Raw genomic sequence first — 26,405 nt, forward strand, 5'->3', positions numbered from 1 at the left:
TTGAAGGATACAGGACATGCAGCAGGGACAGGAAGTGAGGAAAAGGTAGATGGTTGGCTCTGTTAGTTAATGATGGTATTAGCACAATAGAGAATGATGTCCTAAGTTCAATAAACGGGGTTTGGAAACGATTTGGGTAGAGATGAGAAATGGTAAAGGCAAGAAGTCTCTTGTGACTTCTTGTGGGAATTATGTCCAAGATTCCTTACAGTAACCACATGGTAGGATGGAGCATAAATGAGGAAATAATGGGAGCTTGTGAGAAAAGTATGGTAATAATCATGGGTGATATTAATCTACATATAGACTGGAAAAAACAGATGGGCAAAGGTCGCATAGATGAGGAGATAATAGAATGTTTCTGGGATGGTTTCTTAAACAGCATGTTCGAGAGCCAACCAGAGAGCAGACAATACTAGATCTCTCACAAAACTAGGTTAAAGTGCAACAGGTTTATCTGGAATCATGAGCTTTCGGAGGGCTGCCACTCACCTGATGAAGGAGCAGCGCTCCGAAAGCTCGTGATTCCAAATAAACCTGTTGGACTTTAACCTGGTGTTGTGAGACTTCTTACTGTGCCCTCCTCAGTTCAATGCCAGCATCTCCACAATACTAGACCTGGTACTGTGCAATGAGATGGGATTGATTGATAACCTTATAGTGAAAGATCCCCTAGGTAATGGTGACCATAATACGCTTGAATTTTACATTCAGTTTGAGGGAGAGAGGAGTGGGTCAGAGTCTATGTTTATAAACTTAAATGAGGGCAGTTATGAGGTATGAAAGCAGAACTGACTAAAGTAAATTGTCAAATCAGATTAAGGAATGGGTCAATCGAGATGCAGTGGGTGGCAAACATCAGGGGATATTTCAGAATACAAATAGTTACATTCCAACGAGTAAGAAAAAGTCCAAGGGAACAACAAACTATCCGTGACTAACTCGAAAGGTTAAAAATAGCATCGAATTTAAAGACAAAGTTTCTAGTTGTGCAAAGATAGATGAAGGGTCAGATGATGGGACAAAATATAAGGAACAGCAAAGAATGCTTAAAAGTTTAATAAGGAGGGAAGAAATAGAGTATGAGAGACAGATGGCTAGCAACATAAGAAGAGATAATAAGAGTTTCAATTAATATTTCAACAAGAAACTAATTGATGAAGTGAACATTGGTTCTACAGAAAGTAAGTCTGGAAAATTGTTAATCTTTTTGGACATTGGCCTGCATTCTTTGCTTTGTGACCTTCTCATTTGTGTCCCCTTGCACCCTCATGAGGCTGTTCTACCTCTAGTTGTTGCAGTCCTGTTCTATGTGGCTGAACTTGGCCACTTCTTCCACTCTCCTCCACAAAACATTGAGTACATACCACCCATTGAGAATTAGAGCCCTCAAAGCTATAGTATGTTGGGGTTTTGAGGTGGGTACTGCCCCTTTAAGTGTTCAAGTCAGGTAACCCCTGAGGGATTAGCTCCTCCTAGTGTGGAACCCGGTTAAGGATCTGACTGTGGAACAATGCACACCTATAATAAAGTGTTCCCCAGTGTTTAAGTCCGAAGCCTATTTTGTGGTTCTTCTTGCACCATATGTCGATAAATATATTTATAACACTCACCACCATCCTCCCCAATCCTGCTGTTTGTCACTGGCAAATTTGTCCAGTGGTAGGAAAACGTCAGGATTCCACTCTGACACAATCCACCAATATTCTGTGCTCCCACACACCCCCATCCCCCCGTTTCCCCCCGGCAAACTTTGTTGTACAGGACACAATGTAAAATCCCCAAGGAATTTCCTAGTAAGGAGCTTCAAGAAACAAGATTTTGGTTGAAAGATGCAGTCTGGTAATTTCCTTGGAGTTGCTCCTACTCCACCATAATTTCATTGGAAATAGTGTAGTCTGGAGATGTTACAATGAGGAGAATGGGAGCAACTCTAAGGAAGCCCCCAACCCACGTGCAAATGAAATGTGGTGATAAGGTAACAAGCTGATGTAGGGAGAGCTAGTCATGGGTTACTGCACTTAATTTGCACTCAGTTTACAAAAGAATGCAATAAGCCTCTAGAGAGGAAAGAAGTCATGGGGCTAAGAATTTGATTCTGTAAGTAGAATACAGTGAAGACAGCGAGTAATTGGTAGGAAAGAGAGATTGGTGAGAAAGCACTTTTCATTTCCTGCAAAAATGACATCATCCCCATGGAAATCTGGAAGCTATTTTGACTAGTTATTTCCCATATTTACAAGGAAATACATTATTACTGAATTAAATTTTACTGTAACCAACTGCAGATTATTACCTGATAAATATCCAGCTATAATGTCACCGGGCATTAGGAGAATGCAATCACCCATTATTGATGAGAAGTCCATTGATATGCCCACAGATAGTTGGTGCTGCAACAGAAAATTACTAGCAAGTAAAATTAATATACAGATGAAGCTGTACATAATGTAACATAAATAATGCTGATTTAAAGCTGGACCTAATTAGAGTTCAAATAATGTTTGTAAACTACTAAATTTTGATCTTATGGCATCACCTCAATCTTTTTGTCCATAAATATCAAAATCTTTATTTTTATTGATTTTACTGAGCCAAATAAACTCATGAACTGGTTTGATATTGACAACTTGCTCAGTGTTGCTCAATGGGCCTACTAATTTTAATATTCATTCGGCCAAATTTTCCGGTCTCTGGATCGCCAGCATTTATTGCCCATCCATAGGCTGGCACTGAGCCACCTTCTTGAACCACTGCAGTCCATATGTTGTAGGAACATCCACAGAGCTGTTAGGAAGGGAGTTCCAGGATTTGAGCTAGCGACAGTGAAGGAACGGCGATATAGTTCCAAATGAGGATGATGTGTGGTTTGGAGGGCAACTTGCAGGTGGTGGTGTTCCCATGTGTCTGCTGCCCTTGTTCTTCTAGGACATCTGTGGCAGGTAGATTTGTGAGGATGAGGGCATGTATTTTTTTCCCTCTTGTTGGTTCCCTCACCACCTGCCACAGACCCAGTCTGTGGGCTATGTCCTTTAGGACCTGACCAGTTAGGACTGTAATGTTGCTACTGAGTGATGGACATTGCAGTCCTCACCCAGAGTACATTCTGTGTCCTCGCTTATCCAAGTGATGTTCAACATGGAGGAGTACTGATTCATAAGCTGAGGGTAGGTGGTAATCTTCAGGCAATTTCCTTGCCCATGTTTGACCTGATACCATGAGACTTCATGGGGAGGTCACTGTCAATGTTGAAGACTAGTAGGGGAATCCCTTCCATCAATAAGCCATTGTGCCACCTCCTGTATTAGGTCTGTCCTGCCAGTGGTACAGAACATATCCAGGGATGGTGATGGTTGGTGCCGGGACATAGTCATACTCAGGGAATCATACTTTACAGACAATGTCAGGCTGTTGCTTGACTAGGCTGTGGGCCTACTATCCCAGGTGTTAGTCAGGAGGTCTTTATGGGGTTGACAAAGCTTGGTTTGCTGTTACTGCCCAATTTACCCCATCATAATAGTGAGTGTTGATAGCTTCACCATCATTACTACTGCAAACTATTACCTCTTAAATACAGAACAACGCTGTTTCTGGGTAAAAGAGAATTGTATCTCAGAAGGGAAAGTTATTTTCCATCCTTTGACACACAGGTGCATAGATTTTAGTTAAAAATGACTCAATCTCTTCAAGTTAACATGTAGGTAATGTCATTCAGTTCTACCTGATTGCCCTCAATTAGCCTATGTAAAGTAAGAATTAATTACCAGTATAGGTAGATTTCACCTTTGTCTCCTCTTTCAATTACTTCAGTTTGATTGAATTCTACATGCATTAAAAATAGAAATTGCAATAACAGGAATCGCTGATGATGGTGAATCTCATTACCTTGTGACAATTGCATCGAGCAGATATGGCTGAGAATGAAGTGCAACACTTACTATTTATTTCCCATGAACTCTACTGTTTTGTTGCAGTGAATAGCCTTCCAACCATTAGCATTAATCTCACTACTTAATTTGAGCCATTTGTTTAGCAATAAGGAAATGGCATTCCCTGGTATAGTTAATGTAATATCATAAATCATCTTGAAAGCTATTAAAAACATAGTAACATTAAAGCCAGCTCCAGTAACTATCCTTGTAGTACAGTAAGATGTGGCCAATGTCCTCAGGCTCATTTTATCACCACAAGATTGTAAAATGGTTTGAAAAAATTATGTAGCAATATTGTGCTACTTTAAAGATCCTGATTTTGTTATTTTTCGACAAATTGTAAAAAAGGCATTTTAAGTTGTCGAGTACATTCTCAAGACTAATAAAACTTCCCTAATGAGAACAATTATTTCTACATTACTTACATTAATACCCCAATCTGTTCCGAACATACAAGCATACAAAAGAGGAGCAGGAGTTGGCCGTTCAGTCCCTCAAGTCTGCTCTGCCATTCAATAAGATCGTAGCTGACCTGGTTTTGTTTCAAGTTCCACATTCCCGTCTAACCCTGAAAACTTTTGATTCCTTTGCTGGACAAGAATCCATCAGCTCTGAGGATGGGTCATCCAGATTCGAAATGTTAGCTCTGTTCTCTCTCCATAGATGCTGTCAGACCTGCTGAGATTCCTAGCATTTTCTGTTTTTGCTTAAGAATCCATCGACCTTTGCCTTAAAAATATTCAGAGCCCTTACTTCCACCACCTTCCTGAGGCAGAGAATTCCAAAGTCACACAACCTTCAGAGAGAGAAAGAAATTCCTTCTCATCTTTGTCCTAAAAGGGCATCCCCTCATTTTAAAGCAGCGTCCCGTAGTCCTGGAAGAGGAAACATCCTTTCCAAGTCCACTTTGTCAAGACCATTCAGGATCTTTTATTCTTCAATCAAGTCACCCCTCACTCTTCTAAACTCCAGTGGAAACAAACTCAGTCTGTCCAACCTTTCCTTATAAGTTCCACTAAACTTATCTCATATCCAGAACTATGTGGTGCATCCATGTTCCATGAACAACTGATTTTATTCATAGACCCTGTATATAATAATCTCCTCTGCTTTATTAAATTTAATGGCCAGAATTTTACCTGTCTGTGCCGAGTGTGGTAAATTGTGCAAGGAGATATTGGGACTGTTTCCTGATGTCATCGAGCATGTGTGCAATTTTGAGGTTCATGGGCATGTGTGTGATTTGGATGTGCACTCACTGACAATAAAGAAATCATAGAAAAATCATAGAAACCCTACAGTGCAGAAGGAGGCCATTCGGCCCATCGAGTCTGCACCGACCACAATCCCACCCAGGCCCTACCCCCACATATTTTACCCGCTAATCCCTCTAACCTACGCATCCCAGGACTCTAAGGGACAATTTTTTTAACCTGGCCAATCAACCTAACCCGCACATCTTTGGATTGTGGGAGGAAACCGGAGCACCCGGAGGAAACCCACGCAGACACGAGGAGAATGTGCAAACTCCACACAGACAGTGACCCGAGCCGGGGATCGAACCCGGGACCCTGGAGCTGTGAAGCAGCAGTGCTAACCACTGTGCTACCGTGCCGCCCAAAGGACCAGTGAAAGCCAGTAAAAGTCCAATCAATGGTCTTTACACTGCCCGTGTGATTTTCAGATCATCACATGGGCAAAACAGATTAGCGCTCAATTCACTCTTTCATTTCTTCATTAAAGGGTGGGATGAAAGACCGGGGAGCAGTAGCAGTTTCTCTGTGATTGAGTTCATAGACATATCAGCATAGAGTTTTCCTCGAGTTTTTTTTTCAAGTTATTTGAGCTTTTTGGACGTTAAGCATGACTTACAGCATTTCAGATCTTCCCTGGAAGGTTTTCTTGAGGATTGGAGGACAGTGTTCCATTATTTGCAAGGTATTGGACCTCTCTATCTGCTCCCTTGGGGATAGTGTATTCTACTTGTGGGACTTCTGTTAAAGAGGAAGAGAAGGGCAGGAGGGAGAGGAGGTGAGCGCAGGCAGCATCCCAGGCAGAGAGCTGTAAGAGGAGAGACATAGGCTCAGCTAGTGCAAGGCCAGCTGGGTGGACATCGTGGGGGGGGACACCAAAAACGCCACTATCCAGCGGCAAGAATATACAGGCAGCACAAATGTCTAAGGTCTAGATGTACAGAAGGTTACATCCCTCCAGGGACAAGATGACATCAATTTATGACATGATACGTCCCGAAATTGCCGCCTTCGGCCTGGGTGGTCACCCCATGCCAGTGGTGTTGAAGGTCACAGTGGCCCTCAACTTCAATGCCTCCAGTACATTTCAAGGTTTAGTGGGAGATCTGTGTGGTATCTCTCAATCAGCTACACACAGTTGTGTCAAGCTACTGACTGATGCCATCTTCAAATATGTCCGCACATTCATAACTCCCAGATAGACGAGGACAGCCAGGCAGGGAGAGCATGAGGGTTTGCACATTGGCTGGGTTCCCTCAGATTCAGGGTGCAAATGACTGCATGCATGTGGCCATCAGAGCACCAGCAGGAAAACCGGGAGCTTTCATCAACAGGAAGGGGTTCATTCAATGAATGTTCAGATTGTCTGTGACCACAGGTCACAGATTCCGTAAATATGTGCTTGCTATCCAGGGAGCTCACACGATTCATACATCCTGTGGCATTCCCAGGTTCCAAGGCTGTTTATGGCTCCTGCAAGATTGGATGGATACCTCCTGGGTGACAAGGGCTGTCCCTTGAAGAGGTGGCTGATGGCCCCACTCCCTCACCCAAGTGAGGCAGAGGAGAGATAAAACAGGAGTCATGTATCCATAGGTGTGGTGGTGGAAGGACCATAAGCTGCTCACGGTGTGTTCCCGATACCTTGACCAGGGGATCGTTGCAATATTTGCCAGAACGTGTCTCCCTTATAGTTGCTGCATGCTGCACAATCCAGCTCTGACAAGGGGGAACCCAGTGGAGGCTGAGGCGTGCGAGGCAGGACCACAGGCCAGGGACGATGACTCCAGTGAGGATGAACCTGAGATTGCACAGGGTGAGGACTTTGAGGTGGGTGGCAAGAACATTCAGGGGGGCAGGAATGTGAGGATGCATTGATCCAGTAAACCTTCAACGAGTCATCCAAGACTCAGAGGCCGACTCAATCCAATGACAATGCCTCATTCACAGTAAGACTTCTTTCAGATCCAAACCCAACAGAAACTGCAATACAAAAAATGCAAATAATGTCATCCATGACACGCCCTTATTGTGCCTTAAACTTATGCCTGTGGGTGCTGTGTCTTGGTGCAAGATCCAGTTGGCAGACTTGTTAGACATTGGGTGGGCCTTAACTGCCCACCTAGCATATTATCACTTTAACAACGTGATCTCGGGCAGGAGATCACATCTGCTTTTGCCTGTGTTGACTTTGGGCGTGCCCCCAGAGGAAAATTCAGACCCATTTTTTTTCATCGCATTATGTTACTTAGAAAAAGACAACTTCAAGTGAACTCTTTCTGGAGGAACTATTTATATTTTACAAGTGAATTTGAGATCTTTCAATTGGCATCATCTCCACATTATTGTTTTCCTAGTGAGTGATTAGTGGAAAGTAACACCCCATTGGTTGAAGTCACAATGATTTGAGGCTGATGTGAATTAGAGGAATCTGGATTGGCTCAGGGAAGGAGCAAGGTTTGGTTGACTCAGTAGGTCAAACTTAAGATTTAGCTGAAAGAACAGATTAGGAATTAGAAGACACAGACTTTACCGAGTGTGAAGGCTGAACGTGGGACAATACAGACATGGAAATCAAACCTGGAAGCTAAAAACAGATGATAGAGGTTCCTGAGAGTGCAAAGAGTGGAAGTTGTTCATCCAAAGCCATATTAACCAAATTCAACATTGTTAGGAGGGTTGGTGAGCCCCCTCTGCTGGCTCCAGCATTTCAATTCCTGACCAGAATTCATTCTGACTGCAAACTAGTTTGGTTGACTTGCCAACTTCCAGGCAGGCCCATGTAATTTTAAAGAGGCATCCTAGTAATTAGAATCAGGATTGCTATCCAGATTTCATCTAGACAGTGATTTGCAACATGTAAAAGAAAATGTACTCAAAAGTGGAATCTTCATGTATTTGATTCAGTTCCAATCCAGTTTGTGTCTGGTCAGTGTTATTTTATAGAAATCATAGAAACCCTACAGAGCAGAAAGAGGCCATTCGCCCCATCGAGTCTGCACTGACCACAATCCCACCCAGGCCCTACCCCTATATCCCTACATATTCTACCCGCTAATCTCTCTAATCTACGCATCGCAGGACACTAAGGAACAATTTTAGCATGGCCACACAACCTAACCCGCACATCTTTGGACTGTGGGAGGAAACCGGAGCACCCAGAGGAAACCCATGCAGACACGAGGAGAATGTGCAAACTCCACACAGACAGTGACCCAAGCCGGGAATCGAATGCAGGTCGTTGGAGCTGTGAAGCAGCAGTGCTAACCACTGTGCTACCGTGCCGCCCCAAGGAGCAGGATATTTAGGAGCAGGATATTAGAGACGTTCCCCACCTCACACTGAATGTCCTGTGAATCTTCACACTCTACAGATTAACTGGAAACATTGGTGTCCAGCAAACAGCATTTCACAAATATATATTTGAAGAAAATCTAAAAGTGCTGGGATTCGAACCATGCATGGTTTGCACGTGGGTGAAAAATTGGAAGGGTGTTTCGGATAGTGGTGGCGGGTGAAGAGAGGGATGGGGAAAGAGAGAGAGCATTCAGGAGTTAGATGACGTTTTGCTTTGTTGAAGCCGCTGCCCAGTGAGATTTAGAGAAGTAAAATTCCCATGACTTCAAAATTCACTGGGTATATTTCACTCGGATGTAAAATAGACACAAAGCATTTCAATTTTTAATGAGATAAGTCTTAGATTAATCAATATTAATTAATAGATTCTTAATTAGATAATTAGATTTTAGTCTAATAACTTTCGATTATTAGATTAGAAGTCCAAGCTGGGACAAGAAATGGTGAGAAAAATTTTCATAATTTCAAAGCAATGAGTTAATGTAAATTTCAAAGACACAAGAAAGAGACCCCTCTTATTCCTTGTTGAAACAACAGCAACTTGCATATATTTAGGTGTTACTGAACAAGTGGCACTTACACAGGAATAACCTGATCACTGATGCTCCGTTTGGTTTCTGCCAGGAATACTCAGCTCCCGGAGTGCTTACAGGCAATCGTGATACATTTAATATTCACTGCATTCATTCAATGTGAGTCATACAACCCAAGGGGTCTTTACAATTCCCCTCTCCTCAGTATGCTATGGCTAAAAGGTCTTAGACAGTGACCTTCCCCATTGCGCCTCTGTGGGGGCTGCCCCAAGCTTCACTGTGTCCGTCAGCATGTAGTCCTGGGCTTTGGAATGTGCCACTCTGCAACACTCGGTCGGAGACAACACTTTGCACTCGAAGACCAACAAGTTTTGGGCAGAGGCGAATTGACGATCCTCCGGCAGCAGTTGTCTCGGTGTGTCACCCTGGGAACAGCCGGTAGAGCACAGAGTCCTGTGTCACAGAGCTGCTCAATATGAATTGTGACAAAAACACCTCTCTCTCCTGTCAAAAGCACATTCCACAAGGAGGTGGACAACAGTCTCTTCCCCACCACAGCCTATGTGCAATGGGATGACACTCCCAGTGTGTAGAAAGGACCCAATGAGATACTATACGAGTGACAATTGTATGGAAAAACCTCAGAGTGCATCTTGATCTATGTAGACAATTTAAATGATGTGGAGATGCCGGCATTGGACTGGGGTAAACGCTTGATGTCTGTGTCGATATGTCGATAATTTAAATCCCATTGCACTATTTGTAGTCACCATTTTGAAATGTCGGTAACATTTCTTTGACTGTATTCAAGCACCTCAGAGTGCAACATAATTTATGTAGAAAACCTGAATACTATTGCATTTTGTGTATGATGACGATTTTGAAATGTTAGTCATGTTCTTGCAGATATTTTATGGTTAAAGTAAATTTTTGCAAAAATAAATCACTTGGCTCTTGGGGTGAGGTGAGGGTGACTGCCTTTGACGTCGAGCGGCACTTGACCAAGTGTGGCATCAAGGAGCCCGAGGAAAATTGAAACCAAGAGAATCAGGAGAAAGGTTCTCCACTGGTTGGAGTCATACCTGGCATTATGTCGGTGGCAGTGCCAAGGGGTAGTGCCCTGTCATTGCAGGGCGGGGGGGGGGGGGGGGGGCGGTTGCCTTGCATGGGAGGGGAGGCGGTGGGGGAACCCTTTTTTGTTCTTTTTCGATTGTGTGCCCTTCTTAAAGGGCACCTGATCTCTTGAAGGCCAATGTTCCTGGTGGAACAGCCCTCCCCCAACAGCGTGATGTCATGGGACCCAACTCCAGCACTTTTTTTAATGAAGTGTCAAAAATATGGTAGGAAAAGCGAGCAGTGGATCCAGTGGATAACTCACCGCTTTTCCTGCCTGAGTTGATACTTAGTTAAAAAAATTCCACCCCTAATGTCCTCTTCACAAAAGGTGGTCCACCGACAAATTTACCAACGGTACATTCAGTCCCGTCAGCCAAGTCATTATTGCAGAAAATGCTATTGGTCCAATTTTAATATGCTGATCTTTTGCTCATTACACAAGTACGCATTGGAACATTTTTGTCATTTGTCAGTTGTCCGTTCATAAATATTGTGGCACAAAATGTTTATTTCAAACCCAGAAAGATGTATCTATTCAAAATTTAAAATGGGGAGGTCAGGTGCACCAATCAGCTGTATTGTCGACATCAGATGGGTTGGGTTGTTCTGAAATCATATTCTGCTACGGTTCTATTTCCCCAGCCACTGATTTTCCCAATATAATTCCATTCCATCGCTTCTCGGCCTTTTGGCTAAGATCAAGTGTAGTATGGATTGCCTGCACTTGGTTGAGGTCACTAGGTTACGCTGAGGCTTCATATGTTTCATATGAAGCAATTTTTAAAAGCGGCATCTCGGCCTTTTGGCTAAGATGCAAATGAGCTCAAGTCTTGGAGGAGGATCCTCCCCCTTCTCCAATCAGCTTGACTCATGTAGATCAGGCCCAGGACAGGGTGGTTTTGGTCTCCCGTCCTGTCTTGTCAGCCTGGATCTGAAATGTCTCAACTTGTTGAGACTCTGAATTGGATTTGATTTGATTGAATTGGAAAAGTATAAAAAAAATATATAATTCCATCCAGTTTCCGATTAAACTAAAATTGTCAAATCTAAATCAAGTGGGGAGCTCTTCAGAACATGGGCAGCACGGTGGCACAATGGTTAGCACTGCTGCCTCACAGCGCCAGGGACCCGGGTTCAATTACGGCCTCGGGTCACCGTCTGTGTGGAATTTGCACATTCTCCCCATGTCTGTGTGGGTTTCCTCCGGGTGCTCCGGTTTCCTCCCACAGTCCAAAGATGTGCGGGTTAGGTTGATTAGCCATGCTAAATTGACCCTCATGTCAGGGGATTAACAGGATAAATATGTGGGGTTAAGGGAATAGGGCCTGGGAGGGATTGTGGTCGTTGCAGGCTCCATGGGCCAAATGGCCTCCTCCTGCACTGTAGGGTTTTGTGACACAGAATGCATCATTTTGCACAATATGGATTATGGTGTGTGACATGGTTCAGTTGTAAATGTGCTGCCTGGTTTGCAAATGCTGTATGCCGTACAGAATGAGATAAACATGCTAACTGTCAGCCTTTCAACCTACCTGTCATTTAGTTTAAGAGTTTCACAAGAAAACATCAGTGTTTTTTTTTTACTTGGATTGGGAGATTCTGGATACTAAAGAATTAGATCAATCAGAGGCAGACTAGAGAATGTCAGAACAAATCAGAAAGGTTGGAGGCCAAAACTGGGAGTTGTCAGAACCAATCAATCACAAATTATTTTCTCCCATTAATGGTTGCATTTGAACTTAAAGAAGAAATGTTGGTTGCTAAGAGTCACCGTTAGAGATGTGGTTATTTAGAATTCATTTTCAAATAAGTTATTTATAAAATGAATAAACTGCAGAAGTGCAGCTTTCAAAAAATCATTTTCCTCAAAGGAACTTTCTGGGGCATGCTAAGCTGCTGTTCAATTAAAAATGTAGTTATTTCAAGTGTGATTGATTGTATTTGTTTATTTATGAGCCGTAACTTCCATGGTGTGGGAGTCACAGCTGGATAGGCCCCGCTCCGAGTTGCTTGCCCTGTAATACAGCCCTCCCTTTGTCACCTAATCCTCTGCCTCAGGCCAGGTGAGAAAAATGCAGGGACAGTGAGTCAGAGGTAAGGAGTTAGTTGTGGGGGTGGAGGGTATTCAGGAAGGGAGAGGTAGTTGGGGGGAGTGTAATCTGGGGGTTGGGAAGGCAGTTGGAGAATGGGGGCAGTTGGGGGTGGGGATGGTAACAGGAAAGTGGTCGGGGGGACAGTCAGGGAGGGGATAGTTGGGCAGTAAGGGCCCCCCATCGCACTCAGCCGGAAGGCCTCACTTAGGTATTCCATGGCAATTGTCTGGGACTTTCAAATTGTCGGTGGACAATTGCCCTGCAGTCGGAACCATCCGAAACTCTGATTTAAAATCACAAACTTCGGGTGGTTCCAACTGCCTTATGGCTATAATTAACCAGGAAAAGTTAGAAGAATTAAAACCACTTCTAACTTCTGGGTAATTTTAATACTGACTAACACAGAGGCTAATATAAGGGCGGCACGGTTGCACAGTGGTTAGCACTGCTGCCTCACAGCACCAGGGACCCGGGTTCGATTCCTGCTTGGGTGACTGTCTGTGTGGAGCCTGCACGTTCTCCCCATGTCTGTGCAGGTTCCTTCCAGGAGCTCTGTTTTCCTCCCACAGTCCGAAAGATGTGCTGGTTGGTGGCATTGGCCATGCTAAATTCCCCCTCGGTGTGCACGAACAGGCCCCGGAGTGTGGCGACTCGGGGATTTTCACAGCAACTTCATTGCAGTGTTAATGTCAGCCTACTTGTGACACTAATAAATAAACTTTTAACTTTAAACATGCCATGGGATCCCCCACCGCTCAACTATCCATTACTCCCCCTACCCACTCCAACTACTCCCAACCCCCATGAGATGACCTGACTAACCCCCACATCCTCACGATCACCTCATCAACCCCTCCCACTTCCTAACACTCCATGGGGCTCTTCGACTGCTGTTCACATCCCCTGACTATCCCTTCCTCCAACTGCCCTCCCCAATTCCTGCTACTCACCTTCCCTAACACCCACTACCCCCACGTGTACAACTGCCCTTGCAATTGCCTAACTGTACCCCACCCCCCATTATCCTCCCTTCCTGGCTCCTTCTCATTCCCGACTACCCCCTGACTGCCCAACTACTGCCTCTCCGACTATCCACCCCCCACCTGCCAACTGCCTCCCCACCCATGACTCTTTGTTGCCAATCCCCCTGAGTCACAGAGGTTTACAGCATGGAAACAGGCCCTTCAGCCCAACTTGTCTATGCCGCCCATTTTTTTTAAACCCCTAAGCTAGTCTCAATTGCCCACGTTTGGCCCATATCCCACCAAACCCATCTTACCCATGTAACTGTCTAAATGCTTTTTAAAAGACAAAATTGTACCCGCCTCTACTACTACCTCTGGCAGCTTGTTCCAGACATTCATCACCCTCTGTGTGAAACAATTGCTCCTCTGGACACTTTTGGATCTCTCCCCTCTCACCTTTAAACCTATGCCCTTGAGCTTTAGATCCCCTACCTTTGGAAAAAGATATTGACTATCTAGCTGATCTATGCCTCTCATTATTTTATAGACCTCTATAAGTTCACCCCTCAGTCTCCTACGCTCCAGAGAAAAAAGTCCCAATCTATCCAGTCTCGCCTTATAACTGAAACCATCAAGTCCTGGTAGCATCCTAGTAATTTTTGTCTGCACTCTCTCTAGTTTAATAATATCCTTCCTATAATAGGGTTATCAGAATTGTACACAGCATTCAAAGTGTGGCCTTACCAATGTCTTGTACAACTTCAACAAGATGTCCCAACTCCCGTATTCAATGTTCTGACCAGTGAAACCAAGCATGCCGAATGCCTTCTTCACCACTCTCCACCTGTGACTCTGCTTTCAATGAGCTTGATCTCTTAGTTCTATAACAATCCCTAACACCCTACCATTAACTGAGTAAGTCCTGCGCTGGTTCAATCCACCAAAATGCATCACCTCACATTTATCTAAATTAAACTCCATCTGCCATTCATCAGCCCACTGGCCCAATTGATCAAGATCCCGTTGCAATCGGAGATACCCTTCTTCACTGTCCACTATGCCACCAATCTTGCTGTCATCTGCAAACTTACTAACCATGCCTCCTATATTCTCATCCAAATCATTAATATAAATGCCAAATAACAGTGGACCCAGCACCGATATCTGAGGCACACTGCTGGTCACAGGCCTCCAGTTTGAAAAACAACCCTCTACATCCACCCTCTGGCTCTGTCATCAAGGTGTGGAGATGCTGGCGTTGGACTGGGGTAAACACAGTAAGAAGTCGCACAACACCAGGTTAAAGTCCAGCAGGTTTATTTGGTAGCACAAGCCACAAGCTTTCGGAGCGCTGCTCCTTCATCAGGTAAGTGGGAGCTCTGTTCACAAACAGGGCATATAAAGACACAAACTCAATTTACAAAATAATGGTTGAAATGCGAGAGTCTTTACAGGTAATCAAGTCTTAAAGGTACAGACAATGTAGGATGGCCACCTCAGCACTTCACTGTACCGCAAGCCCACGGATAACCTCACGATGCTCCACTTCTCCAGCTTCCACCCTAAACACGTTAAAGAAGCCATCCCCTACAGACAAGCCCTCCGTATACACAGGATCTGCTCAGATGAGGAGGATCGCAACAGACACCTCCAGATGCTGAAAGATGCCCTCATAAGAATAGGATATGGCGCTCGACTCATCGATCGACAGTTCCGATGTGCCACAGCGAAAAACCGCACCGACCTCCTCAGAAGACAAACACGGGACACGGCGGACAGAGTACCCTTCGTCGTCCAGTACTTCCCCGGAGCGGAGAAGCTACGACATCTTCTCCGGAGCCTTCAACATGTCATTGATGAAGACGAACATCTCGTCAAGGCCATCCCCGCACCCCCACTTCTTGCCTTCAAACAACCATGGAACCTCAAACAGACCATTGTCCGCAGCAAACTACCCAGCCGTCAGGAGAATAGTGACCACGGCACCACACAACCCTGCCACAGCAACCTCTGCAAAACGTGCCGGATCATCGACACGGATGCCATCATCTCACGTGAGAACACCATCTACCAGGTACACGGTACATACACTTGCAACTCGACCAACGCTGTCTATCTGATATGCTGCAGGAAAGGATGTCCCGAGGCATGGTATATTGGGGAAACCATGCAGACGCTACGACAACGGATGAATGAACACCGCTCGACAATCACCAGGCAAGACTGTTCTCTTCCTGTCGGGGTGCACTTCAGCGGTCACGGGCATTCAGCCTCTGATCTTCGGGTAAGCGTTTTCCAAGGCGGCCTTCACGACACACAACAGCGCAGAGTCGCTGAGCAGAAACTGATAGCCAGGTTCCGCACACATGAGGACGGCCTCAACCGGGATCTTGGGTTATGTCACACTATCAGTAAACCCCGCAGCTTGCCTCCTGGACTTGCAGAATCTCACTTACTGTCCTGTCTGGAGACAATACACATCTCTTTAACCTGTGCCTAATGCTCCCTCCACTCACATTGTCTGTACCTTTAAGACCTGGTTGGCTGGAGAGATTCTCATTCTACTCAGTATTCTGTAACTTGATTTTGTGTCTGTTTGCCCTGTTTGAGAGCAGATTTCCACTCCATCTGATGAAGGAGCAGCGCTCCGAAAGCTAATGGCATTTGCTACCAAATAAACCTGTTGGACTTTAACCTGGTGTTGTTAAAACTCTTACTACTTTTTCTCGAGGCAGACGGGCCGAGCCTGGAGGTTTCCCGGCTCCCACTTCTCACCACTCGGATAAAAGTCCGGCCCATTATTTCACTTAACCGTCCTTTAGCCGAATTAAAATAAATGATCATGTATAACAAGTGAGCAGTGTAATGTGAAATGGAGTACATGTTTGTGCCACAGTGAATTGTGAAGACTGCAGTATATTTAAATCCTTTTCAGATTTTTTTCTTTTAAATTAATAGGCTTGGAATTTGGCCAAAGCTAAAAGAGACCAACATTTATTTCATGCCTTTATGTGGGGTTCACGTAATTTTATTGTAATCTTTCATCAGAGTGAATTACTTCTAGCTGAGGTCTTTACCATTGGCCGATGCCACTGAGGCTTTCCTGAAGCATCAAAACATTAAAAAGCCATTCTCCTTCCTGTCATGGGACTTTCATGAAGCACTTTCCCCGCCTGAAAGTTCAGTAATTTAAGCTGAATAATGTTAGTTATAAGATTTTTGAAAGATGGTGAATAATCTTAATAGCATAAAGCTGTTCAAACTTCATGCTCAAAGTTATTGAACCATCCAATCTCTCTGAGAGTTGTATCCATGTTTACTCTTTAATTATTGAATTAAAGCTGAAGCTAAACTCTAATTGGATCGACCTTAACTGAATTTTCATCCATTTCCTGCTTTTTGAAGGAAAGCTGGAATTTGGTCCAAAAGTTTTCTGGACAGACCTCTTCACCTTTAGGATTGTAATTAAATCCCTTCTTTTCTGATCCCAAACAGCCAAGGGAAGGAAAAAAAGATTCCGAAGTTAAATGGCAGATTTGTTAAATTTCTGATCCAGTAGCCTGGTATTCCATGGCATTATGTGCCGCCGTGTTTGTAGGAGGGATGATTTGTGCTAAGTGGCGGTTGCAGGTTCCAAAGCCTGCAGCTGTATTTGGTCATGAGGTATTGAATGAATGGTGCCGGTTTTAAGTGAAGAGGAACAAGGGCCCAGAATGTGAAATTTCAATGTGTGAGCAAAAATACATTACAGGATGTAAGACAGTTGACATGGGAGTTGTCAAGTTCCATTGCTTCAGCAACAAGGAATAGGCACCATCTGATAGCTCCAGGGTGATGATTCACTTTTGCCTCAAGGAATGCTCATTTGCTTATCTGTATTTCGGTTGAGTGCCTTGTTTTTCAGCTGAGATCATGCTTACTTATGCTGACCTTGCAATGTCATCAAATTTCTTTCAAAATCATGAGGCGTCTTGGCAGGGTGAATGTGGGAAGGATGTTTCCTCTTGTGGGAGAATCCAGAACTAAGGGGTCACCCGTTTAACCTGGTTGTGAGACTTCTTACTGTGCTGACCCATTTAAGGCAGAGATGAGGAGGTTTGTTTCTGAGGGTTATGAGTCTTCCTCAAAAGATAGGGAGAGCAGTCTGGATATTTTTAAGGCAGAGGTAGATAGATTGTTGATAACCTTTCACCCACTTGCTTATCAGAATTAGGCAGCAATGGGAAGTTGAGGTTGCAGTCAGATCATTTGATTTGATTTGATTTGATTTATTGTTGTCACATGCATTAGTATACAGTGAAAAGTATTGTTTCTTGCGCGCTGTACAGACAAACATACTGTTCATAGAGAAGGCAACGAGACAGTGCAGAACGTAGTGTTACAGTCATAGCTAGGGTGTAAAGAAAGATCAACTTAATGCAAGAAAAGTCCATTCAAAAGTCTGACAGCAGCAGGGAAGAAGCTGCTCTTGAGTCGGTTGGTGCGTGACCTCAGACTTTTGTATCTTTTTCCCGAAGGAAGAAGGTGGAAGAGAGAATGTACGGGGTGCGTGGGGTCCTTAATTACGCTGCTGAGGCAGCGGGAAGTGTAAACAGAGTCAATGGATGGGAGGCTGGTTTGTGTGATGGATTGGGCCACGTTCACAACCTTTTGCAGATCCTTGCAGTCTTGGGCAGAGCAGGAGCCATAGCAAGCTGTGATACAACCAGAAATAATGCTTTCTATGATGCATCTGTAAAAGATGGATCGAGTTGTAGCTGACATGCCAAATTTCCTTCGTCTTCTGAGAAAGTAGAGGTGTTGGTGAGCTTTCTTAACTATAGTGTCAGCATGGGGGGGATCAGGACAGGTTGTTGGTGATCTGGACACCTACAAACTTGAAGCTCTCGACACTTTCTATTTTGTCCCCATTGATGCAGACAGGGGCATGTTCTCCTTTACACTTCCTGAAGTCGATGACAATCTCCTTCGTTTTGTTGACATTGAGGGAGAGATTATTGTTACTGCACCAGTTCACCAGATTCTCTATCTCATTCTTGTACTCTGTCTCATCATTGTTTGAGATCTGACCCACTATGGTGGTGTCGTCAGCAAACTTGAAAATTGAATTGGAGGGGAATTTGGCCGCACAGCCATAGGTGTACAAGGAGTATACTAGGGGGCTGAGAACACAACCTTGTGGGGCACCAGTGTTGAGGATGATCGCAGAGGAGGTATTGTTGCCTATCCTTACTGATTGTGGTCTGAGAGTTAGGAAGCTCAGGATCCAGTCGCAGAGGGAGGTGCCGAGGCCCAGGCCATGGAGTTTGGAGATGAGTTTCGTGGGAATAATGAAGACTGAGCTGTAGTCAATAAATAGGAGTCTGACATAGGTGTCCTTGTTATCTAGGTGTTCCAGGGTTGAGTGCAGGGCCAGGGAAATGGCGTCTGCTGTGGACCTGCTGCGGCAATAGGCAAACTGTAGTAGATCCAGGTAGTCCGGGAGGCTGGAATTGATTCGTGCCATGACTAACCTTTCAAAGCACTTCAATATGATGGATGTCAGAGCCACCGGCTGATTGTCATTAAGGCACGCTTCTTGGTTTTTCTTAGGTACTGGGATGATGGTCGTCTTCTTGAAGGAGGCAGGGATCTCAGATTGTTGTAAAGAGAGGTTGAAGATGTCTGTGAATACCTCCGCCAGCTGATCCGTGCAGGATCTGAGTGCACGTCCGGGTACCCCATCCGGTCCAGTTGCTTTCCGTGGATTGACCTTCAAGAAAGCTGCTCTGACATCGGCAATGATGACCCCAGATACAGGTTCATCCAGGGCATCCAGCGTGGAGGGCATGCTCTCACTGACCTCTTGCTCAAAACAGGCATAGAATGCATTGAGCTCATCAGGGAGGGGTGCGTTGGAGCTGCCGATTTTACATGCCTTCACCTTGTAGCCTGTTATGTCTTGCAGACCTTGCCATAGTCAGTGGGGTCGGTGTGGCTAGCCTGGGATTCTAGCTTGGTCCGCTATTGTCTTTTGGCATCTTTGATGGATCTCCTTAGATCGTATCTGGCTTTCTTATACAAGTCAGTGTCGCCTGACTTGAACGCCTCAGACCTAGACTTCAGCAAGCAGTGGATATCCCTGTTCATCCATGGTTTCCGGTTAAGGAACACACGGATTTGCTTCTTTGGCACACAGTCTTCTACACAGTTACTAATGAAGTCAGTTACTGTAGTGGCGTACTCATTCAGGCTGGTCGCAGAGTTTTTAAATACTGAACAGTCCACTGACTCCAAGCAGCCCTGTCGGAGATCATCCGATTCCTCAGACCAACATTGCACGATTCTCTTTGATGGATTCTCCCGCTTCAGGTTTTGCTTGTAAACTGGGAGCAGAAGCACATTCTTGTGGTCTGATTTGCCAAAGTGTGGGTGGCGATAGAGCGATCGGCATGTTTGATATTTGTCAGCCATTTTATATTATCAGCCATGGTCTTTTTGAATGATAATGGCTAGAGCAGCGCAGTGGGCCGGTAGACATCTGCAGAGGCAGTGTAGCGGGCTTCCCGCTGGGTGCCACAGCCTCCGCACATCACCAGCCACCGGATTTCCGTTCTCATCAGCTCTGCGCCAGAAAACGGCGCAGAGTTGAATAAATTATTTAAATGAACATTTATATATCATTAGTGGGCCCGGGATTGAAGGTTCCGGACCTGCTCGCATATCCTTCCCTCCAGCGAGGTTTACAATAGCTCCCCACTTGTGGGGAGGTGGCAGCCTAACCCCGCTGGAGTGAAGAGGGGCCATAGAGAATCCCGAGGAAGCCAGGGTCAGGGGGTGGTGCCCCCAGTCATTGCCAGCCTGACCCACTGGCTAGGGGCAAAGTGGCAATGTCAGGGGACGCCTTGGCACTGCCCACTGGGCATCGGGCAGGGCCAGAGAAGAGCGGAGTCTGCTAGGGGTGGGGCCTATGAGGGCAAGGTCAGTGGGGGTGGGGATGGGGTGGGGTGGTCCCACTGCTCCTACTGCTCCTCTGCACTTTGGGATCGCAGGCAGAGGGAGGGAGGATGGCGACTGTGGCTGGCCATCACGGTGGGGAGGGTGTCGGGGCTTCAGTGGGGGGGTTCTGGAGATTGGGACGGCCAGGGGGGAGTGGTGGTTGAGACTGGCCTCTCCAGTGGGAATAGGCCCCACCCCCAGCTTTTCAGCGTGATTCACGCTAGGGCTGTCAGTGATGTGAGAGATTAATTTTGAAAATCCCACTGAAAAAAGCAGCAGAATTTGCTCTAGTTTTTATGCTAATTTGGCACTTTGAATTTTTTTGTGAAAATTCCACCCCGGTTATCCGTACTCTCTGCTTGCTGTCTGTTGGCTAGTCCACCATCCACGTGCCCTCATCCCACATATTAACCTCTGTGTGGCACCATATTGAAACATAGAAACATCGAAAATAGAGCAGGAATAAGCTATTTGCCACTTCGAGCCAGCTACTCAGTTCCCGTATGATCATGGCTGATCATCCAACTCAATGATCCTGCCTTCCCCCATAACCTTTGATCCGTTTTGCCTCAAGAGCTATATTTAATGCCTTCTTGAAAACATACAATGTTTTGGCCTGAACTACTTTCTACGGTCGTGACTTCCACAGGCTTACCACTCTTGTGGTGAAGGAATTTCTTCTCTCAGTCCTAAAAGGTTTACCCCTTATCCTTAGACTATGAACCCTGGTTCTGGACTCCCCCCACCACTGGAAACATCCTTCCTGCATCTACCCTGTCTTGCCCTGTTAGAATTTTTATAGATTTCTATGAGATCTCCCTTCCTTCATTCTTCTGAACTCCATGAATATAATCCTCACCGACTCGATCTCTCCACATCAGTCCCACTATCCAGGTGTCTGTCTGGTAAACCTTTGTAGCACTCGTCTGTGGCAAGAACGTCCTTCCTCAGAGACCAAACTACACATAATATTCCAGGTGTGGCCTCACCAAGACATTTGAAGCAAGACATCCCTGCTCCTGTGCTCAAATCCTCTTGCTATGAAGCCCAACATACCATTTGCCTTCTTTACCGCCTGCTGCAACTGCATGCTTACATTCAGTGAACTGGTATACAAGAACACCCAGTTTTCCTTGCACATTCTCCTCTCTCGATTTATAGTCTTTCAAATAATAGTCTGCCTTCCTGTTTTTGCTACCAAAGTGGATGCCCTCACACGTATCCACATTATACTGCATAAGCCATGCATTTGTCCACTCACTCAACTTGTCCAAATCACACTAAAGCATCTCTGCATCCTCCTCACAGTTCACCCTTCCACCCAGCTTTGTGTTTGAGCCATAGATAGGATTGATGGTCAGAATTTTGTTCCCAGAGTTAAAATGTCTAATACTAGGGAGCATGCACATAAGGTGAGAGGGAGAAAGTTCAATGAGATGTGAGGGGCACGTTTTTTACACAGGGAGTGGTAGTGTCTGGAATAAGCAGCCGGGGGGTGGGGGTGGGGGGTGTGCAGATACGATAGGGGCAATTAAGGAGCTTTTAGATAAGCACATGAATATGCAAGGAATAGAGGGATGTGGACCGAGGGCAGACAGAAGGGATTAGTTTAATTTAGTGTCCTGCTCAGCAGAACATCGTGGGCTCAAGGGTTTGTTCCTGTTCTGTACTGTTCTATGTTATTTGCAAATTTGAAGATATTACCTTTAGTTCTTTCATCTAAATCATTAATATTTATTGTGAATAGCTGGGGTCCTAGTGCTGATCCCTTTGATAACTCACTGTTCACTGTCTGCCATTCGGAAAAAGACCCATATGTTCTTACTCTTTGTTTCCTGTCTTCCAACCAGTTTTCTAACCATCTCAATACACTACACCCAATCCCATGTGCTTTACTTTTACATGCTAATCTCTCATGTGGGATCTTGTCAAATAAACCACACCCACTGGCTCCCCTTCATCAACTTTACTAATTACATTGTTGAAAAATTCAAGCAGATTTTTGGAAATCCAAGACTTCTACATCCATTGACTCCTTTTTCCATCTTACTACAGGCAGTTGCATTCTCAAAAACTCTAATAAATATGTCAAAAAAATCCCCTTTTATAAAAATCAAGTTGACTCTGTTTGATTATGTACTTTTCCAAAAACATTGTTAAGATTGTCTTAATTAAAGGTTCCAGCATCTTTCCAATGACTTGTATCAGGCTAACTGGACTGTAGTTCCCAGTTTTCTCTTTTCCCTTTTTTGAATAGCAGTATTACATTTGCCAACATTCAATTTGCTGGAACCTTTCTTGATTATGGGGAATTTTGCACATCCACTATCTCTGCCGTCGTCCCTAAGATGTAGACTATCAGGTCCTGGGAATTTGGTTCGTTAAGTTTCTCCAGTAGTTTCCCTGACTGGTGTTAATTACTTCTAAGTTCTTCTACGATGTTAGCTGTTTGTTTTTCTGTCATTCCACTCCTGCCTGCCCTTATAACTGGATGGAGCTCTTTGATATGATGACGTAGCACCCTTACCCTTTCCTGAATTTATTACCCGTCATTTATCCGTCAACAGGGTGGCACGGTGGCACAGTGGTTAGCACTGCTGCCTCAGCGCTAGGGATCAGGGTTCGATTCTCGGCTTGGGTCACTGTCTATGCGGAGTCTGCACGTTCTCCCCATGTTTGCATGGGTTTCCTCTGACTGTTCCGGTTTCCTCCCACAGTCTGAAAAACGTGCTGGTTAGGTGCATTGGCCATGCTAAATTTTCCCTCAATGTACCTGAACAGGCACGGAGTGAAGCGACTAGGGGATTTTCACAGTAACTTAATTGCAATGTTAATATAAGTCTACTTATGACACTAATGAATAAACTTTAAACTTTATTACCCTACCATTCATCTTTTGCTGGCAGGGTACCTGCCTTTGTCCAACTAGCATTGTGAACCTGAGGATTTGTAGTTGGATTTTGGCAAGCTCAGGTTCCACTTCACTGCATCAGGAAATTAGGAGCATGGTGCATTAATTTTAGTGACTAGGGATTTGGGAGCAACTTGAGTTCATTTCTTTACACAAACGTATTGTTCTGCTGAGTGGTGGACGTGCTGGCTCTGAAACCCAAGCTATGGTGCATAATACTCATGTAGCAAAATCTTCTCTTATTACTAATCAGTTCTGTTTTAGTGCAGCAACTAGTAATTACTTTCTGCACTCTCTCCTTCTCTATGTGCGGTATGCTTTGTATAGCACGCCAGAAAAAATACTTTTCACTGTATACTAATACATGTGAAAATGTAATAAGTCAAATCAAATCAAATGCATATTTCATTATTTTGTATTATTTATTTCTCCAATCGACTCTATTTCACAATTAACTGATTAACTATTACATATAAATGTGAATGTAAGATGCCAGAAGATTTTAATGCACTGTATTTACCACAAGTAAGATCATTTGAACTGGTCAATTGTATTTTCACCAAAAATAGAACAATGAAGATCTCAGAAAGTAGCTGAAACCACATAATTATTATTTGACTCATAAACACCAACAGCTTATTAATAGAATTGCTCTCATGTGTTGTGAGAAATCTGGGAAATTGGAAGGAATACTGCACTGAATGGTTCTTGGGCAAATTAAAAATGGAATTACAATCGGTGAAAGCTCATGTGATACATTCAATGTGAGGAATCAACTCTGGAATATTACAAAGGGAGGCTGACAGTTCTGCAACAGCCTACAACTTTGATATATATGAGAGTAATAAATGGATACATTAAACTTTAATAAACTGTAAAAGATCATCAGTCAGCAAACCGTCACAATGTAATGTGTCTCTAAGTGCAAATGAAGCCGTAAAATTGTGACTTGCGGCTTGATCATCATAATGTGGAGTCCTCATTTCTCCTTGCAAATTTCCACTGTCACTTCATAGTAATTAGTAATTGAAAACTGGTTGCTTATATTACTGTAAAGATTTCCACATTTCCTCCTTTTGTGATTTAAATTGGTTTGTAATGTCCAACCTGCATTCACTGCAAAGAAAATATTCCTGTTTAAAGACATGCCAGATTGATTCACATCAATGTTTTAAAGCACCTGCTTTAGAAATTACTTATGTCGTCTGAGAAGAAAGACTATAAGAAAGTTGGACATATCCAACTCAATTTTTTGGCTTTCAGGTGCATTGAACGGTAATAATAATTAAGTATTCTTTGTTGATGTTAACGACTGGTTTGTGGTCTTGAATCTACTTTAGTAGTCTAGTTAAAATTGTTTTCACAAATACTGAGTTGTTCTGCTTAATATGTCTTGAATAAATTTTGTGTGCACTTGTCACGTGAATTAACCTGTGCTCTCTTTAAATACAGGATTGTCTTTCACACGATAAATGTGTTGCCAGTAGGTTAATTCTTTTTTCAGTGCAAGCCATTTGTACTTGACAATCAATGCTTTCTGGAACAAGCTGGAAACTGAAGTACAATTGACTTGACCCTTCTCTGGTATGAGTCCCATGGCTGCCTGTCACACAAACACATTCAATGTAATCAGGCAGGTTGGTATATTCTCAGCTCGATTGGGTTCTGCATGATGAGGTAGACTGTTCCACATTCAGAATAGGCATTGACACTGACTCTTCCTGTAGGAATCACTCTTTCTGCTGACTAATTGCGTTGCGTTATATTGGAGTTCACACAAATAGATTCAATATGTTGACGAGCTAATGACATTTGGAATCCACATTAATTTGAATTCTGTATACACTGTACATGACTGTTGCAGTTGAATAAGAATTACTAACATTATATGCTGTGCTCTAAATGCCACAAAAGAATAACACAAACATGATATTACAATATCTGGAAGATACTGCAGTAATCTGAGGGGTTAAGAGGAAGAATTGTGCATAAATAATACTGTACATCATTTGTCAGTGGATACAGATGATGATTAATACAAAGTAGGAAATAAGGGGAACAGAGAGACTCCAAGAATAGACTGACAGCTGATATAAAAAGGAATCCATAGGTCATCTATATGCGTATTAAAAGTAAAAGCATTATAGGAGGAGTGGTAAGGCTTATTAAGGATCAAGATGAATAACTACTGGTGGAGGCAGAAGTACTTTGCATTGTTTACCAGTGAAGAGGACTTCGGCAAGCTAAGATAAATGATTATGCAGGATAAAATAAAATAGATAAAGAGGAGGTATGAGGAAGGCTGGCAGTACTTAAAGTGGATAAGTTGCTCTATCTAGGTGGGATAGCGCTGAGGTTGTCAAGAGAAGTAAAGATGGATATTGTGGAGATACTAATTATAATATTGCAGCCCTGCTCAGATACAGGGGTGGTGCCAGAGAACTGGAGGGTTGCAAACGTTACACTTTGTTCAAAACAGGTAACAGCAGTTAAACCTAACAAGGGGTGGAACCTTCTGCCCTCTCTGATGGCATGTTTGGAGGTGAGGAGGGCATTTAATCAGGAAGTAGGATGGTGGGTTAAGATGCTTCTGCCATTTTTGCCTCCGCTTTGATTAAGTCTGAGGTGGAAAGGCCCATGGTCAGCCTTCCCGTCTTGCTGAATTCCAATAAACGATCACTTAAAGGCTTCATCCAGCTGCCGGTAGCATGAGCTCAGCTATGGTGGGCCTGTCACCATGCAGTGTGATCGACATGTAAACCTGTGCAGGCTGTTTGTCATTTCCTGGGAAGGAGATGGGGAGGGGACGCATCCTTCAAGAACTCACAATGCCTGATTGAGGGACCCAACATCGGGAATTGAGGAACCCACTGAGAGCCACGCCACAAAACCCCCTGTGACTGAGGTCTCTCTGCAATCCTGGGACTCCAGTGGCTGTTCTTCTGGCAGCAGCCACCACCTCCCCTGTGGCGCTGCTGAGCTAAAGAACTGCGACTTTTGATTTCCCAGCAGCTCTCGGTTGGTGGTCCTCCACCTTCAGGAACCTGAGCCACTGCTGGTGGCCTCTTTACTGCCTAATTGGCTTGTGGTTCCCTAAAGGGGACAATGTGGGTTGCTCGCCGTCTAGACCCTTCTCGCCTCCACTGGATTCCACCTAATAATCCAGGAAAAAGTCAACAGCCCCCTGGGCAAGTATGAACCAATTAAAGGAGAGCAATCACAAATTTGTTAAGTGGAAAATCATATTTGACTACTGTGAAATCGCAA

The 26,405-nt window shown here is 44.2% G+C and overlaps 1 protein-coding gene and 1 pseudogene across 2 annotated transcripts in view; both read left to right on the plus strand.

Moving 5' to 3' along the window:
• Window positions 1-26,405, plus strand: part of gpc6a (glypican 6a) — a 1,457,751-nt gene that overhangs the window by 490,208 nt on the left and 941,138 nt on the right. The gene's annotated exons all lie outside the window — the stretch shown is intronic.
• On the plus strand, window positions 10,864-11,043 carry LOC144500127 (U2 spliceosomal RNA; annotated as a pseudogene).

This window comes from Mustelus asterias, chromosome 10 (genome assembly GCF_964213995.1).
Source record: "Mustelus asterias chromosome 10, sMusAst1.hap1.1, whole genome shotgun sequence".
Taxonomy (NCBI): domain Eukaryota; kingdom Metazoa; phylum Chordata; class Chondrichthyes; order Carcharhiniformes; family Triakidae; genus Mustelus; species Mustelus asterias.